The sequence below is a fragment of the Macaca mulatta genome, chromosome 2, assembly GCF_049350105.2.
Source record: "Macaca mulatta isolate MMU2019108-1 chromosome 2, T2T-MMU8v2.0, whole genome shotgun sequence".
Lineage (NCBI taxonomy): Eukaryota > Metazoa > Chordata > Mammalia > Primates > Cercopithecidae > Macaca > Macaca mulatta.
The window spans coordinates 17,979,616-17,994,656 of record NC_133407.1 but is presented as its reverse complement, the minus strand read 5'-3'; the positions used below and the strand labels follow the sequence as shown (position 1 = coordinate 17,994,656).

The following is a 15,041-nucleotide window of genomic DNA, read 5'->3' as shown; positions in this document are numbered from 1 at the left end:
AGGGAAAATGCTAAATGTAAGAGTATTATCTGCTACAAAGCCTTTTATTGTATAACAGGGCTTGGAAAAAGTTTTCTATTAAGAGCCAGATAGTAAACACAAGATCAGGACTAAAGTGAGGCAAGTGAGGTATCTCAGTCACAAAATTTAAGGAAGCTGTCACTAATCCTGACCATAAGTAAACACTTTAGGCTTTGCAATAGAGTTAGTCTCTTACAACTACTCAGTTCTGCCATCGTAGCACTAAAGTAGCTAGAGATTATACTAACTGAATAGGTATGGCTATGTTCTAACAAAACTTTATTTACAACAATAGGCAAAGGGCCAGATTTGGCCTGAGGGTCATGGTTTACTGACCCTCGTTTTGTGACAATATGTAAAATAAATATAAATGTTTTATTATTTAATTTGTGCATAAAATGTCTTCAGTATGTAGAGAGTGTTTAGTGATGCCACCAAGCGATGTCGATATATATTTTTTAAAGTTTCTAGAACACTACTTAAACTTATATAACACTAGAAAGAAGCTTCCAGATTTGGGATCCAAAATGTCACTGATTCCTTTGATACTCTATGCATATATATGTTCACACCTTTTAAAAAATGTTTTCTTTCCTCACCCACCTACTTTCTAGTTCACCAGTCAAAAATACTACTCATTCTCGCAGTGGCTTCTGCCGGTAATCCCAGCACTTTGGGAGACTGAGGTGGGTGAATCACCTGAGGTCAGGAGTTTGAGACCAGCCTGGCAAACATTGTGAAACCCCCCTCTTTACTAAAAATACAAAAATTACCCAGGCATGGTGGTGCGCTTCTATAGTCCCAGCTACTCAGAAGGCCGAGGCAGGAGAATTGCTTGAACCTGAGGTTGCAGTGAGCCGAGAACGCGCCACTGTACTCCAGCCTAGGTGACAGAGCAAGACTCTGTCTCAAAAAAAAAAAAAAATTGCTCTCTCTAGAAAACTCTCTCTCTTTGCCTCATCTCCCCAAACACAAAATGACTCACACTTCCTCTTGATGATAGAGCCTTTGGTTCGGAATTCTATACTAAAAGTCTTCAAATTGTCTTGGGTTATAACTAACTATACATGTGTCTCTCTCCATATGGGACTATAAGGGCAGGGCTATCTTGTACTCACCTATTTTTTCTCAAATAATAAAGTATATTGGATTCTTGATGGTCTTTAAATATGTATTGAAATAAAATGAATTGACTTTTTTGGCAATGATTTTTTCTTTAGGTTTTATAAGGTGCCATTCTTAAATATCTTGCTCACACCACTGCACTTGAAAAAGAAGTGCCCTGAAGCCATGTGCGAAGCATGTGTGGCAGACTCTTGGCTCTAGACCATGATCACAGCTCATACTTTGTGTTTTAACAAGCTGATATACCACCCACCAGTTAATAATTACACTCTAATTTTCTGATGCTATGTAATTCATAATAAGAAACTCTAAGAGTCGAAACATGCTATCCTTTATTAGAAAAATATTCATTGCAAACTATTTTTCAAAGTTATTAAACCAAATACTATGATGTCTGGAATTTTCTTAATAATAAGCTAGTGGAGCAGGGGAAGAAGGAGCATAAATGAAATGAGAATAGTCATGAGCTGATTATTGCTATACTTAGGTGCTGAATACACTGGGGCTCATTTTACAATTCCCACCAGTTTGTGTATGTTCAAAATTTTCCAATAAAAATTAATAATAGTAATTACACTAAAACGTAGAATATTTTGAATTCTTCCTTTGCCTTTAGTGTACACACACACACACACACACACACACAAAAGGCCTTTGCCTTTGCCTTTAGTGTGTGTGTATATATGTTTATATATATGTTTATATACACATACACTATATATAAACACCCACACATACGTATACACACATATGCACACACACACACTAAAGGCAAAGGAAGAATTCTATATATAATTATATTACATATAAATATAATTATTTATATTTATATGTAATATAATTATATATCATATTTACTACCTTTATATATAATTATTTTATATGTACATATATTAAACAGGCCAATCCACAGGAAAATAAAAGGTTGGATAAACAGGCAAAACATTTTTCTTCTTTCTTTCTTTTTTTTTTTTTTTTTTTGGAGAAGGAGTCTCCCTCTGTCGCCCAAGCTGGAGTGCAGTCATGCAATCTTGGCTCACTATGACCTCCAACTCCTGAGTTCAAGCCATTCTCCTGCCTCAGCCTCCCTAGTAATTGGGATTACAGGTGCACACCACCAAACTCAGCTAATTTTTTAGTTTTTTTTAGTAGAGACAGGGTTTCACTCGTTGGCCAGGCCCCTGACCTTAAAGTGATCCACCCACCTAGGCCTCCCAAAGTACTGGGATTACAGGCATGAGCCACCACGCCCAACCAAACATTTTTCATTTTTATACTTTTTCTAACTTTTGTCTTGCCTCAATTTTTTCTAGCCCTTCATTCATTGGTCAGGATTTATGTTTACAGCTCTGGTAATTTTCTCATTGTCTAGGGAAAGCCCAAAGCATAGTATTTTGGGATAATGGGGGTGAAAAAAAGAATTCTCGCATTAATAGTAACTAGCATTTATTCAGTGCGTGATATAGACCAAGCCCTCAAGTGCTAGGTGTTGATACACTTTATCCTCCTTGTACACCAGCTAATGAGTACACAGTCCTATTTATTATCCTGTTTTAGAGAAGACTTCATGTAACTTGACCAAGGACAAAAATTTGCCAATGGAAGATTGAGAATTAGAACCTATGTGTCTGGTCTCAAGAGCCCCTACTTATAACCACTTTGCTGTATAATATAAAAGACAACATTTGGCAAAATTTAAAGAATTTACCCAACCAAATTCATGTTCCCATTCTTTAGTGCCTGATCCTACTTCCCAGCTTCTAGTCACAATTCCTTTCTTAGATTATCATTTTTGCACTTTTGCAACTTTCTTCTTGGACTGCTTCTTGTCAATGAGTTGTTGGATCCTCTTTGTATGAATTTGCTGCAGTAACTAAATCTCTAAATTCTTACTGGCTTACAACAAAGGCATATTCCTTGCTCATGTTATGTTTCAGCTGTGGATTGACTGCACCCAAGCTGTAGGTCTGTTTCACATGTCTTCTCATTCAATGAAATAGATGAGAGAGGAAGCTTGATGGCACAGGAGAAGAGCAAGGGCTCTGTTGAAAATTTACGATGCTTCATAAGGTTTCTATGTGAAATTCATATTCCATTGGCCAAAGCACATTCCATGGTCAGGCTCAAAGTTCACTCTTCTCCCAGGAAGCAAAGCAAGACATATGGGAATAGGAAGGAGTAATTGTTCTCTGATAAGAAAAAGATAATAAAAGTGTGAAAAGTGATTTAGTCTATCACCCTGTCTTTAATATCCATCTATTTCTCACATTATTTACTCCATACTCTTTGATCATTAGGTAATGATTTAACATGCCTCTACATTCTATCATTCTCCATTCCCTAGTTTAAGGTTTTCCTTGAATCGTACAAATACATGTCTTCAGGGTTCTTAAGTCCAACCTTCTCATCATAGAGAAAATGGAACTTCTTGTCCATTCTTATTGTAAGAACACAGGTCTCCCAAAGTGTTATCTAGTGTACTGTCCATAGTTCTCGTCAGAATGGAGAAATAAAAGTCTACCAGCTCCCAGAACTTCGGTGACCAACGTTACATTTGGAACTAAAAAATATTGTTTAGGGTTTCATGCAAAACAAAGAACATAAACCCTATCTCATGGCCTTAAACATCTAAGGGCTCCATTTTCCTCACATGATTAAAAACCCCCGTGTAGATTGTCCTGGACTAGTACAGTCAAGAACCCAAGTTCCTTCTAATTTTCTATATCACCTACTTAGGCAATGTTCTACTTCATACTTGTATGAAATAAACTACATCTCTGGCCCCATGTCTATGTTGTACACAGGAAAAAAGGTAAAAGAATGGAGGGTAATGCAATAGTCTGCCCTTCTTAAGTAAGATAAAGTGGCTCACCCAGGATCACCACCTGCTTATATCTCATTGGTCAAAATTAGTTTGCTAGGGAATCCTTACTTCCAAGGAATTCTCAGGTCAATATCTTTATTTTGTTTAAGTTTCTATGTTGAAATAATTACAGACTCACAAGAAGTTGCAAAAATTATACCAAAGATCCTATGTAGCCACGATGTTGCATCCCTCAAAGGTAACATCTTACATAACTAGAGTACATCATCAAAATTAAATTTCCATCAATAGATCACAGTTAATTAGTCTGGATGACAGACCCTCCTAAGATTTCACCAGTTCTTGTGTACATTCAGTTTTCAGGTTCTTATATGTTCATGTATATAGTTCTGTGATGTTTTATCACCCATATAGATCTCTATAACTGTGGTCACAGTAAAGATACAAAACAGTTATATTCTCACAAAGGAACTCCAGGCAATGGGTCTTTTTAACTACAAACATTACAGTCCTGAACATAATCAGAGATCCTGCTAGGAAGGAAGAAGGAGAAATGGATTTGGGATAGGCAACAAGCAGTAACTGCCACAAAGGACAGCTATTTTTAAGAGAAGGAGTTTTCCATGATCTTGGATGTATAAACAGAGTCCATCCACCCCCATCCTTCCTCCTGACACATACACTCCTTTTGTTCTTTAGAAACTTCTCAAACAAATGCCATACGATTTAACTTATCTCATGCTGTAAGGCTGTAATGACTCCAGTGAGATGTGGAATTCAAGATTTCAAGAAACAGTAAATATATGTCTGAGTTCAATACCACTAAAAACACCCAAGAGACCAATGAAGGAACAAAGGGTTTTTGTTGTTATTGTTCTAATGAGAATAATTCCTTGACACAGGACCAAAAATCAACAAGTGGAGGGAAATGGAAAACCCAGAGTGTGTCAAATTGCATCATGTTTGGGCAGGGGGTTGGGGGTAAGAATGACCTCTTAAACAGAGGTTCAACCATTATTTGCAGTCCAATTCCAGAATTGCCTGAATAAGATCCAGCAGTTTGCTTACAATAGGACCTGAGGAACATTCCATGTTGTTCTTGAACAAGAAGGTTCTTAAAGTGGCAATAATGAGGAGAAATGAATATGAAGGTACACACAGAGAATGTTCACATTCCTAGTGGTATAAATATATTTTCCAAAAGGTACAAACATATGTAAGAAAATAGAGTCATTTACTAAGTGGTCTTTGCTTAAATGTTGGACAGAACAAATGTTCTGTCAAAACAAGGGCAAGCTTGATCTGATTTGATTGATTTGACTGGTGACTAATAAAGGCAATCTCATGATGTTCTAATACTTTATACAAGATTTTTTTCTCCCTACAATTGTTAGCTATTAGTGAGTCTACTGCAAGCCCTGCTAATATAATCAGCAATAGGCTGATTCGACTGTGGGAAAAATGGCCCCAGCTCAAGTAATGAAATAGCTACAGAGAAAGCAGCTTGCCTTTTTGAGCACATCTTTTAAAACACTGCATTTTTCACCACACTTGAGGTAGTCTTCAGGATAATGATGCTCAAGATGAATGACATAAGACACCAGAGTAAGCAGTGTAAAAATAAGAGTCTGGGCCAGGCCCAGAGGCTCACGCGTGTAATCTCAGCATTTTGGGAGACTGAGGCAGGTGGATCACCTGAGGTCAGGACTTCAAGACCAGCCTGGCCAACCTGGTGAGACCCTGTCTCTACTAAAAATACAAAACTTAGCCAGGCATGGTGGTGGGCGCCTGTAATCTCAGCTACTTGGGAGGCTGAGGCAGGAGAATCACTTGAACCCAGGAGGCGGAGGTCACAGTGAGCCGAGATCATGCCACTGCACTCCAGCCTGGGTGACACAATGAGATTCCATCCCCAAAATAAAATAAAATAAAATAAGAGTCTGGATTGAAACCCTAGTGGTCAGACATCAAGACAGCCAGCAAAAGTAACCAGATGGTGACACACATTGTTATATTCCAGCTCTCCCACCATTGAGAGATGCGTACATCATTTCTCTCTTCCTTCAACTCACTGTGGCCCTAGTTCTAGAACCTACCCTCGAGAGCTAAGAGTGATACATTTTTTAACGCACTCATTTCCTTTTATGTTGGAGGTTAGCTTCTGAGCTCAAAGATGCTAAAGATCAGAGAAGGCCATAGAGCTAATGAGGCCTTCTCAAGTTCCAGGAGGTGGCTAAGCAAGCAATATACAAAAGCAAAGCAGATCAGTGTATCACAATAAGGAGTGGTAAGGACTGTGCCTGAGTATCATGAATGCTGTACGCAAATACTTAAAACTCACAATAAAAACATAATACAGAAAACATCAACAAACCACAACAATGTGTTTGCTGGATATTCTGAGGGGCAAATTCAATCTGGGATCCTCCACTATGTGACTTCTACCAGGTATAAGGCAAATATGAGACCCATTGCATTCTCCCAAAACTTCTCACTTTTTCTTTATTGAATAGCTTAAATCCAATTTTCTGCCATTCTCATAGTTCCTTCCAGTCATAAGCATTTTTGCAGTAGGTTTCAATGTTAGTATTTTATTATCGGTCTCTAATACAGGTTATTCACATTTCAGTTGACATACAAAGCCTGAAAGTCAACATGCTAATTAATCTTACAGTTTGGATACTGAACTGTGATGACCGGAATCATCAAATGGCTTCTGGTAAGTAAGTAATTCTGCCTAAGCACAGAATTGTCAAGTTCTGAGGGCTTGAGTTTTCTTGTGACCCAATTCTCAGAAGAGAAAATAGAGATTGCTGATCTTAAAAAGAAATCCTGTGTTTCACAATACAAAATAGGTTTTATTGATACTAAGAAAATATGAAATGATTAGTAGTACAGTGCTTTTTGTGATCAAAAGTCTTCAAATACAATTTTCTTCTAAAAGAATTTAAATTGTGTGCATCCTCATATTGAAGAGCTTCACCTAGCATCTCTATGTCACTGAAGAAGGAATACATATGATGATGCATATGATGATGTAGTGACCCATGTCTCAGACTGGACCAGGAAGGTATATTCTTGATATGGTAGATTAAAGATGGTTGCAAGTTCTTTATTCTCTTTCCATTGGGATGTGGACTTTAATTCTTCCCCCTTTGAATCTGCATTGACCTTTATGTCTTGCTTGAACAATAGAATGCAGTAGAAGCTACATTCTGGAACTTCTAAGACCCGGTCTGAAAACACTTTGCTACTTCTACCTGGATCTCTGGGAATATCAACTCCCTAAGAAACTTGAGCCACTATATGAGGAGTCTAATTGCACTGAGGCTGCCTGGCTGGATAGGTCATGTGTAGGCACTTTCTTTTATAGTCTCAGCGGAGCCCAGACTTCAGACCAGACCAGCCACCAGATTAATACCACTGAGTGACCCTAGTCAGTGCTTTGAGCAGCAGAAAAATTGTTCATAGGAGGCCTGCCAAAGTTTTGACCTACACAATCATGAGTAGAAGTGCTTGCTTTTCAAAGCCACTAAATATTAGACTAACTTTTATGGGGAACTGATGACTAGAACCCAGAATGATTTATAACATGGTTTAGTTCAAAGCTCATGGTAGAGCTACCTCTAAATAAGATAATGGCAATCACTAACATAATACTTATCATGTCCCTGGCACTGTGTTAAGCAGCACATTTGCTCCTCACAAAACTTCATAACTAAGTAGTAGTATAATTCATATGAGGAAACTGAGATACAGAGGATTATGTAGCATGTCCACAGTCACTCAGATAATAGGCAGCAAGGGTGAGATTCAAAGCCAGGCAACTCGGCTTCAGAATCTATGTTCTTAACACTTACATTGTAATTACAACACTCTTTTTAAGAAGTTAGTTTCCATTTACTCAACCCAAGCAAAGTTGTCCTAGTGTGCCCCATGAATCCTTTTTAAGAAGTCTGTTTAGGTTGACTCTTTGTTTTCTTTGCTTCACTTTGGACTACGCAATAAGCTTCGTGAGTCAGCTGTGGTGGCTCTTGCCTATAACCCCAGTGCTTTGGCAGGCTAAGGCAGAAGGATCGCTTGAGGCCAGAAGTTTGAAACCAGCCAGGGCAACATAGCGAGACACCATTCCTGCAAAAAAAAAAAAAAAAAAAAAAAAAAAAGCCAGGCATAATGGTGTGCACCATTATGCACACCATTATGGTACCAGCTACTTGGGAGGCTAAGGTGGGAGGATCACTTGAGCTTAGGAGTTCCAGGCTGCAGTGAGCTATGATTGTACTACGGCACTCCAGCCTGGGTGACAGAGAGAGACCGTGTTTCAAAAAAAAAGAAACAAAAACAAAAAACACCTTCACAAAGGGCCAGGCACCCTGGTGTGATGATGGAGGCAAAGGTCCCAGGATACCATACCACAGAGCCTGACTACACCACACAATACTCTATTTATAAGAATTCTCAGGGAAAAAAATTCCTTCCTGACATTTGGATCAGGAATAGTTACAATTGTTTCAAACAATTGGTTTGCTTCAAATAACTACTGGTACTTGGTTTAAAAATAAATATATGGTCTCACCGTATAGCATCTCAGATTATGGTTTTTTTTTTTTTTTATTTCTCTTTACCTAGGCTCTGTATCATGACTCAACTCTTGCTTCCGTTTTGATTTTGCTCTAAAGTCTTTCTATGTAATATTCTAAGTCTATAATTTGTGAATAGTTATAAGTTTTTCTAAACACATTTTGGAGGAAAACAAGGTATATATATATATAAAAATCAATGTTTTAAATGATGACTAACAAGATAGTTTTGAGTGCTTGTGCAAGTTGCAGAATTTACCTCTGGGTATTCTGATTTTGAATCTGAACTAGAAATGTGTGTGTGTGTGTACACATTATACCATTAGTCACCCAGCTAGAAATGCTTTCAAGTTTTAATATTAGATTACTTCAAAAAGTTCCTAGGAAAATATTCCACTAAGAGAAGATGACCCAGTGGAGAAGAAAAATGTTATAAACAACATTAGTTAGAATGCTCTTAGGTAAAAGAAACAAAAATACAACTAAGGAGGCCTATAATTCAAGGATATTAATTTTTATAAAACAAGAAAGTTGGAGGTAGACCCTTCTGGCGTTCACTCATCAGCTGCACCATGGTAGGGTAGAAACACGTGTCTCTATCATTCTCCTGGCCGTTCCTTGGGATGACGAGGCAGCTGCTACCATTTCTGACAGAACTTCGTGTGACTGCTTCCAAGGGCAAAAAGCAGAGGGCAGCCAAAATGTCAAGAAAGCTCTCTTTAGTACCCTGCTGCTTTTATCACCAAAATATCATTTTTTATACTGGCTCCAGAAGACTGCCTCTTACTTATGTTTGTTCGAAACTGGGTTGCATGGCCGCTCTTGGCTGCAAGGGAAGCCAAGGAGGTCAGCACTGGCTTTTTCATACTCTTTGCATCCTTTAGTGGAAAACAAAAAAAGCCCAAATGAGGATGGAAATGGTTGTTAGGCAGCCAAATATTGCTTTCTTACACAATAATTCAATCAAAAACACAGGTGATATAAAACAGTTAAAAATGGGTTTGCCAGGGAAATAGCTCATCAGAATCAAGGTAACCTTGAACATCTGGTTAGACTGTCTTGGGGCTGACCTGTTATATGTTAGTCTGGATTAGAAAACACATCCCCCCAAAATGTTAGTAAAATTCTCACAAGAATGTTCATGTTAACTTTTTAGTTCTTCCCAAGAGGAGATAGAAAAGCTATTGTTTAATCAAGTTTTGAGGACAGAGGAGTACTGGTTGTCAATAGTCCACAGGAATGGGTTACCTCTTAAGGTTGAAGGGCAGGCCAAGTACGCCAGTCTTGAGACTGACAACCTGTCTTTGTCAGAACAGCTCTGTTTTCTTCCCATGCTGGGTTTAAAAAAGCATTTAGCTGCTAACGAAATATCTAATAAACATGAATAATTTGTTACAGCTCTAGTGTAGCGTTTCCCAAAGTGTCATTTGCATCAGAATCTCCTAAAATCTAAAATTCAGTTTCCTAGATCCTGCACCAGGCCCATAAACTAGATATTCTGATTCCTAGATTTTTGCTAGGGCCCAAGTTTCTACATTTCAAGTAAGATTGCAAGGTTCGGCCGGGCAGGGGACTCATGCCTGTAATTCCAGCACTCTAGGAGGCCGAGGCGGATGGATCAGGAGGTCAGGAGATGGAGACCATCCTGGCTAACATGATGAAACCCCGTCTCTACTAAAAAAATACAAAAAAATTAGCCGGGTGTGGTGGCGGGAGCGTGTAGTCTCAGCTACCGGGGAGGCTGAGGCAGGAGAATGGTGTGAACCCGGGAGGCGGAGCTTGCAGTGAGCCAAGATCACGCCACTGCACTCCAGCCTGGGCAACAGAGCAAGACTCCGTCTCAAAAAAAAAGATTGCAAGATTTCTCATAACCCATACTGCCCTAAAAAGACACCTTTTTAAATAATTAGGGATGTGTACAAAGATTAAGATATAAAGATGATTGGTTGTTTTAAATTATATGTTTTTTATTCTTCTTTTCCTCTAAATTCTTGTGTTTGACATTTGGCATTGAAATTCTCTTAGAGATTCTGAAATTACATTTCTGGTTTCTTGTTGCTTGTGTCTATATAAAGGGTAAAATATTCATTGAAAATGTTATGTATAATTCACTTCTTGGCCTTTGCCAGAAATATTTTATTCCTTTCAGCAATGAGGCAATATTTTAGAATAATTGTTTTAAATGCCTGATGTGGTTATTTTCCCCCAGGAATTTAATTAAAACAGGCAAGCACAGACAAATGCAAATGTTTTGTAAATGGCTGAAATTCAGGTACTCCTTTATTAGATCACAGCACTGTTAAACAGATTAAATTTCAAGCATGGAGACTTTCAACATTGTTCTTGTGATTGCAAAGCGTTCAAATGCATTCCTTTGCACTAATAATGACTCTCTCCATTAATGCAATTGTTCTAGAAATTAAACAGACAGATCCTAAGTAAATTATAGTTTCTTTTTGTTTCTCACAGTAGTCGAGAATAAACTGAAGATTAAACTCTCTCGCATTAGTTTTTATATGGTATTGATTTTCAATTCAGAGGTAAAACTTATCCTCTCATACTAAAAAGCCTGTTTATAAGATCATTTTAATCTTCTTCTGAAAAGGTTTAATTTATAATTGTGTGCTCCAGTTTAATTGATCATAACAAACGATGCAAATGCATAAGTTATGCTTCAAAAATGCCCTTCATTACATGAAAAATTGGGACTGAGAGAATTCTCATACATTGACTTTCGGTATGTTTTCATAAGTCTTCTGGGAATGGTATTATATTTGAATAAGTACCCTCTCCCATTACAATGGAAGCATTAAACAAAAGAATGCGAGTATGGATTTCTGTCACTGAGGAAAGTCCACTAGACTCAACATGACAATCAAGAGCAGCAGCTTTGACTAATGATGGACAATGATAATTCTGTTCAGGCTTCCTTTCCCCAGTCTTTGCCTTCTTCTGATCCCCTGCCTTTCTTTCCTCCTTTTCATTCCAATTACTTTTAATCTCTTGTCAATCTTTAGAATTCCTTATACTTTGTGAATTTTAGGAAAATATCAAATAAATAAGGGAAAAATAAAACTTGAAATGGGTAGTGAGTTGCAGTGCATTGCAAGTAAAACAAAACAACACAAAACAAAAGTATCCCTAACTTACCAAACCAATTAACACCAAATGTTAGCAGCAAAAAAAAAAAAAAAAAAAGAGTATGTAAAGAAAAAGCAGTAAAGATAGTTCTTATCTTAATTCATTCTTTCACCATTAAAATAGAAGAGGCTCATTAACATGTAGAGATTCTGTACTTTAATTTTGTGTGTTCAGTTTGGGAATTTTCATTTGTTTCATTTCCATTTCCATTTGTATTTATATCCTAATAGAAAAAGCCAACATAATCCCAAATGGACCTCAAAGTCATGATGTAGAATGGAAACCATTGACAAAAGATAATCCTCCTTTTCTCCCAGCCTAGTGGGTACAAGCTGTGTGGATTAAACAGATTTAGACCAAACCAACAATGGTTTATAAAAGGTCAAACTGTGAGCTTGGCATCAGATCAGAAACCATTTTTTGGATGTTCTCCCCAAGGAATAAAGTCAAGCTCCTCTTTTCTAGCATGATTGAATCACTAAGGAAACCCAAGAATAAGAAATCTCACAAAATTCAGAGACCATAAACTGGCCTGTAGATATGTATTTGTCTCATGAAGATTTTAATTTTCAAAAATTCATTTCCAGCATTCGAAAGCATAAGATTGAACATTTAAAAAAGAAGGTAATTGATCTTTCTGGAGAAGTAAACATATCTGGCAACACCAAACCTGCATGTGGCATTGATTGGTGAATATGGAGCAGGTGCTACCTGCTTGGGACAGAATGTGGGCTGTCTGGTTTTTGCAGTCTCTACTCCTCCCTTTTGCTCAGCCTTTGCCATCTTCAGTCACAGTTATTACCTCCTGGCTTCTGTAGGGATGTTTGTGTCTTCTGATGTAGTCTAACATCTGCACTTTTTCATATGAGGAGATGCAGTTGTAAGAAACAAAAGCCTTGACTAAAGTTGCAAACCTACATTGGAATCAGCTGATCCCTCAGTGGGTAAAGGAAATTGTAACACAGTAAGTCAAACTGCTTTCTGCTGAAAAGATGATGTGGTAGCATTCCAGACACAAGTGAGCGAGAATCTCAGAGGGCAGGATGTGTGGACAGAATTCCTTACCTGGATATGCTTCTGCTTTCTTCCCAATAGACTTAAGAATTTCATACTGAAACTGAAGGTTAACCTGATTAGGCCTGCCAAACTTAACTTGCTTCATTTGTTTTTAGTCACTTGCTTTTAGTTGATTTTGAAACTCATATACCTAAAAGTCACACAGTTAAACAATATATATCTAAACTCCCACTAACTTTCTTATAGATAACATCACCAATGTTTGGGTCACCATGGTAACAATTGCTTAAGTTATTTTTCAGGGACTTGGGGTCAGTTCTTGTCCAGTTCGTATCAGCTAAGACCATTGACCCTTCAACTGGGCCTATGTGAATGTTTGATAGGTGACCTTTTGGCTTCAAAGGGCAAATAACTCCACCTTCCAATCATGCTAACCACACCATTGTGTGAACATGAGTCCTGTGAAGAGCTATAAAACTTGACTACATTAGTGCAGATCACCAGTTGACTAATTTTTCTTTACCTCCAATCACTTTTCTCCATACCTTGGACCACTTTGCTCATCTATGCAATAAACATCCTTAAAACTCGTCTTTGGGCTGTGGATTTGTGATCTGTTCTCTTATCTCTTTACTTAGCTTCCCGGTGAATAAACCCTTTCTTTGCTACATAACTTGTCATCTTAGTGATTGGCACACCGAATGACAAGTAGAATAGGCCTGATTCAGTATCAATACTTAGGGATTTGAGATTTACTGTTACTATTATTAACAACAATATTAACCTTAATAAAAAGACAAAGCCTATTTCCCAGTTCCTGATTAGAGATGATTTAGCTCTACCCTCTAACTCAGATTTTCCAAGAATAGTGGCATTCCAAGGGTGGGGCTGCCAAAGTTGTCAACCTCACATGTAGCCAATAAGACAGACATAGTGCATATAGCAAATGATAAAGCAATAATAAAACTAACTAAAAGTCAGTCTACTTTATTAACCCTATGCATTAGTGGGGAGGCAGAGCAAGATGGAATAGAGAGCTCACCTGATTGCTCCCCTCAACCCCAGACATTAACACTAAGTTAACAATTTACCTTCACAGAAAAACACTTTCATAAGAACCAAAAATTAGATGAGCACTCATAGTACCTGGTTTAAAATTTATATCATGGAAGAAGCACTGAAGAGATACAAAAAACAGTCCTGAATCACCAAGGCCACCTCTCCCCTATCCCCCTACAGCAGCAGCGTAATATAAAGAGCATCTCTGGGCACTGAGGGAAGGAGAACACAGCAATGTTGAGACAGTGAACTCAGTGCTGTCCTGTTAGAGCAGAGAGAAAAACCAGATCAAACTCAGCTGACGCCCACCCATGGAGGGAGCATTTAAAGCAGCCCAGGCCAGAGAGGAATTGTGGATCCTAGCAGTCTGAACTTGAATGACCAAAAACCTCAGCACTGAGGGCCAAAGTGCTCTCAGTCTCCAAGTAAACTTGAAAGGTAGTCTCAGTTACAAGGATTGCAACTCATAGGCAACTACTAGGGCTGAAACAGACCCAAAGACAGGGCACTGGGGAGGCATGTGACATACTGAGACACCACCAGTTGGGCAGTCAAGAGAGAACTGGCATCACCCCTCCCCTAGCCCCAGGCTGCACGTTTCATGGCTCCCAAAGAAATCCCTTTCTTCTACTTCGGGAGAAGAGAGAGAAGAGTGAAGATAAATTTGTTTTACATCTTGATACCAGGTCTGCCACAGCAGGATAGGACACTCCCAGCTTTAGGTGGCTCAGAACAGAGAAAGAGAGACTTCATATGTTTGAGAGAAACTAAAGAATGAGACCAAGAGTCTCTGCCTGGGTAATGGAGAGAATTTTACCAGATTTTGTCCAAGACCATCAAGGCGATAGCTCTACAAGTCTGCAAGAACCACAGTGTTATTTGGCTTGGGATGGCCCCCAAAACAGAAACAGCTTAGGTCACAACACTCAAGTCCTTTCAAATATCTGGAAATCCTTCCCAAGAAGGGATGGCTACAAATAAGCCCAGACAGTGAAAACTATTATAAATATGTAACTCTTCAATGCCCCGATACCAGAGAACATCTACTAGCATCATCATCATCCAGAAAAACATGACCTCATCAAATGAACTAAATAAGGTACCAAGGACCAATCCTAGAGAAACAGACATATGTGAACTTTCAGAAAGGGAATTTAAAATAGCTGTGTTGAGGAAACTCAAAGAAATTCGAGATAGTACAGAAAAGGAATTCAGAATCCTATCAGATAAATTTAACAAAGAGATTGAAATAATTTAAAAGAATCAAGCAGAAA

General features: G+C 38.2%; 1 long non-coding RNA gene across 1 annotated transcript in view; it reads left to right on the top strand.

Annotated features, from left to right (window-relative positions):
• The window catches only part of LOC106997160 (uncharacterized), a 52,549-nt gene that overhangs the window by 32,719 nt on the left and 4,789 nt on the right, over positions 1 to 15,041 (top strand). The window contains exon 3 of the long non-coding RNA XR_001443290.3: positions 6,600 to 6,689. This is a non-coding gene — a long non-coding RNA (uncharacterized LOC106997160). The remainder of the gene's footprint in view (positions 1 to 6,599; positions 6,690 to 15,041) is intronic.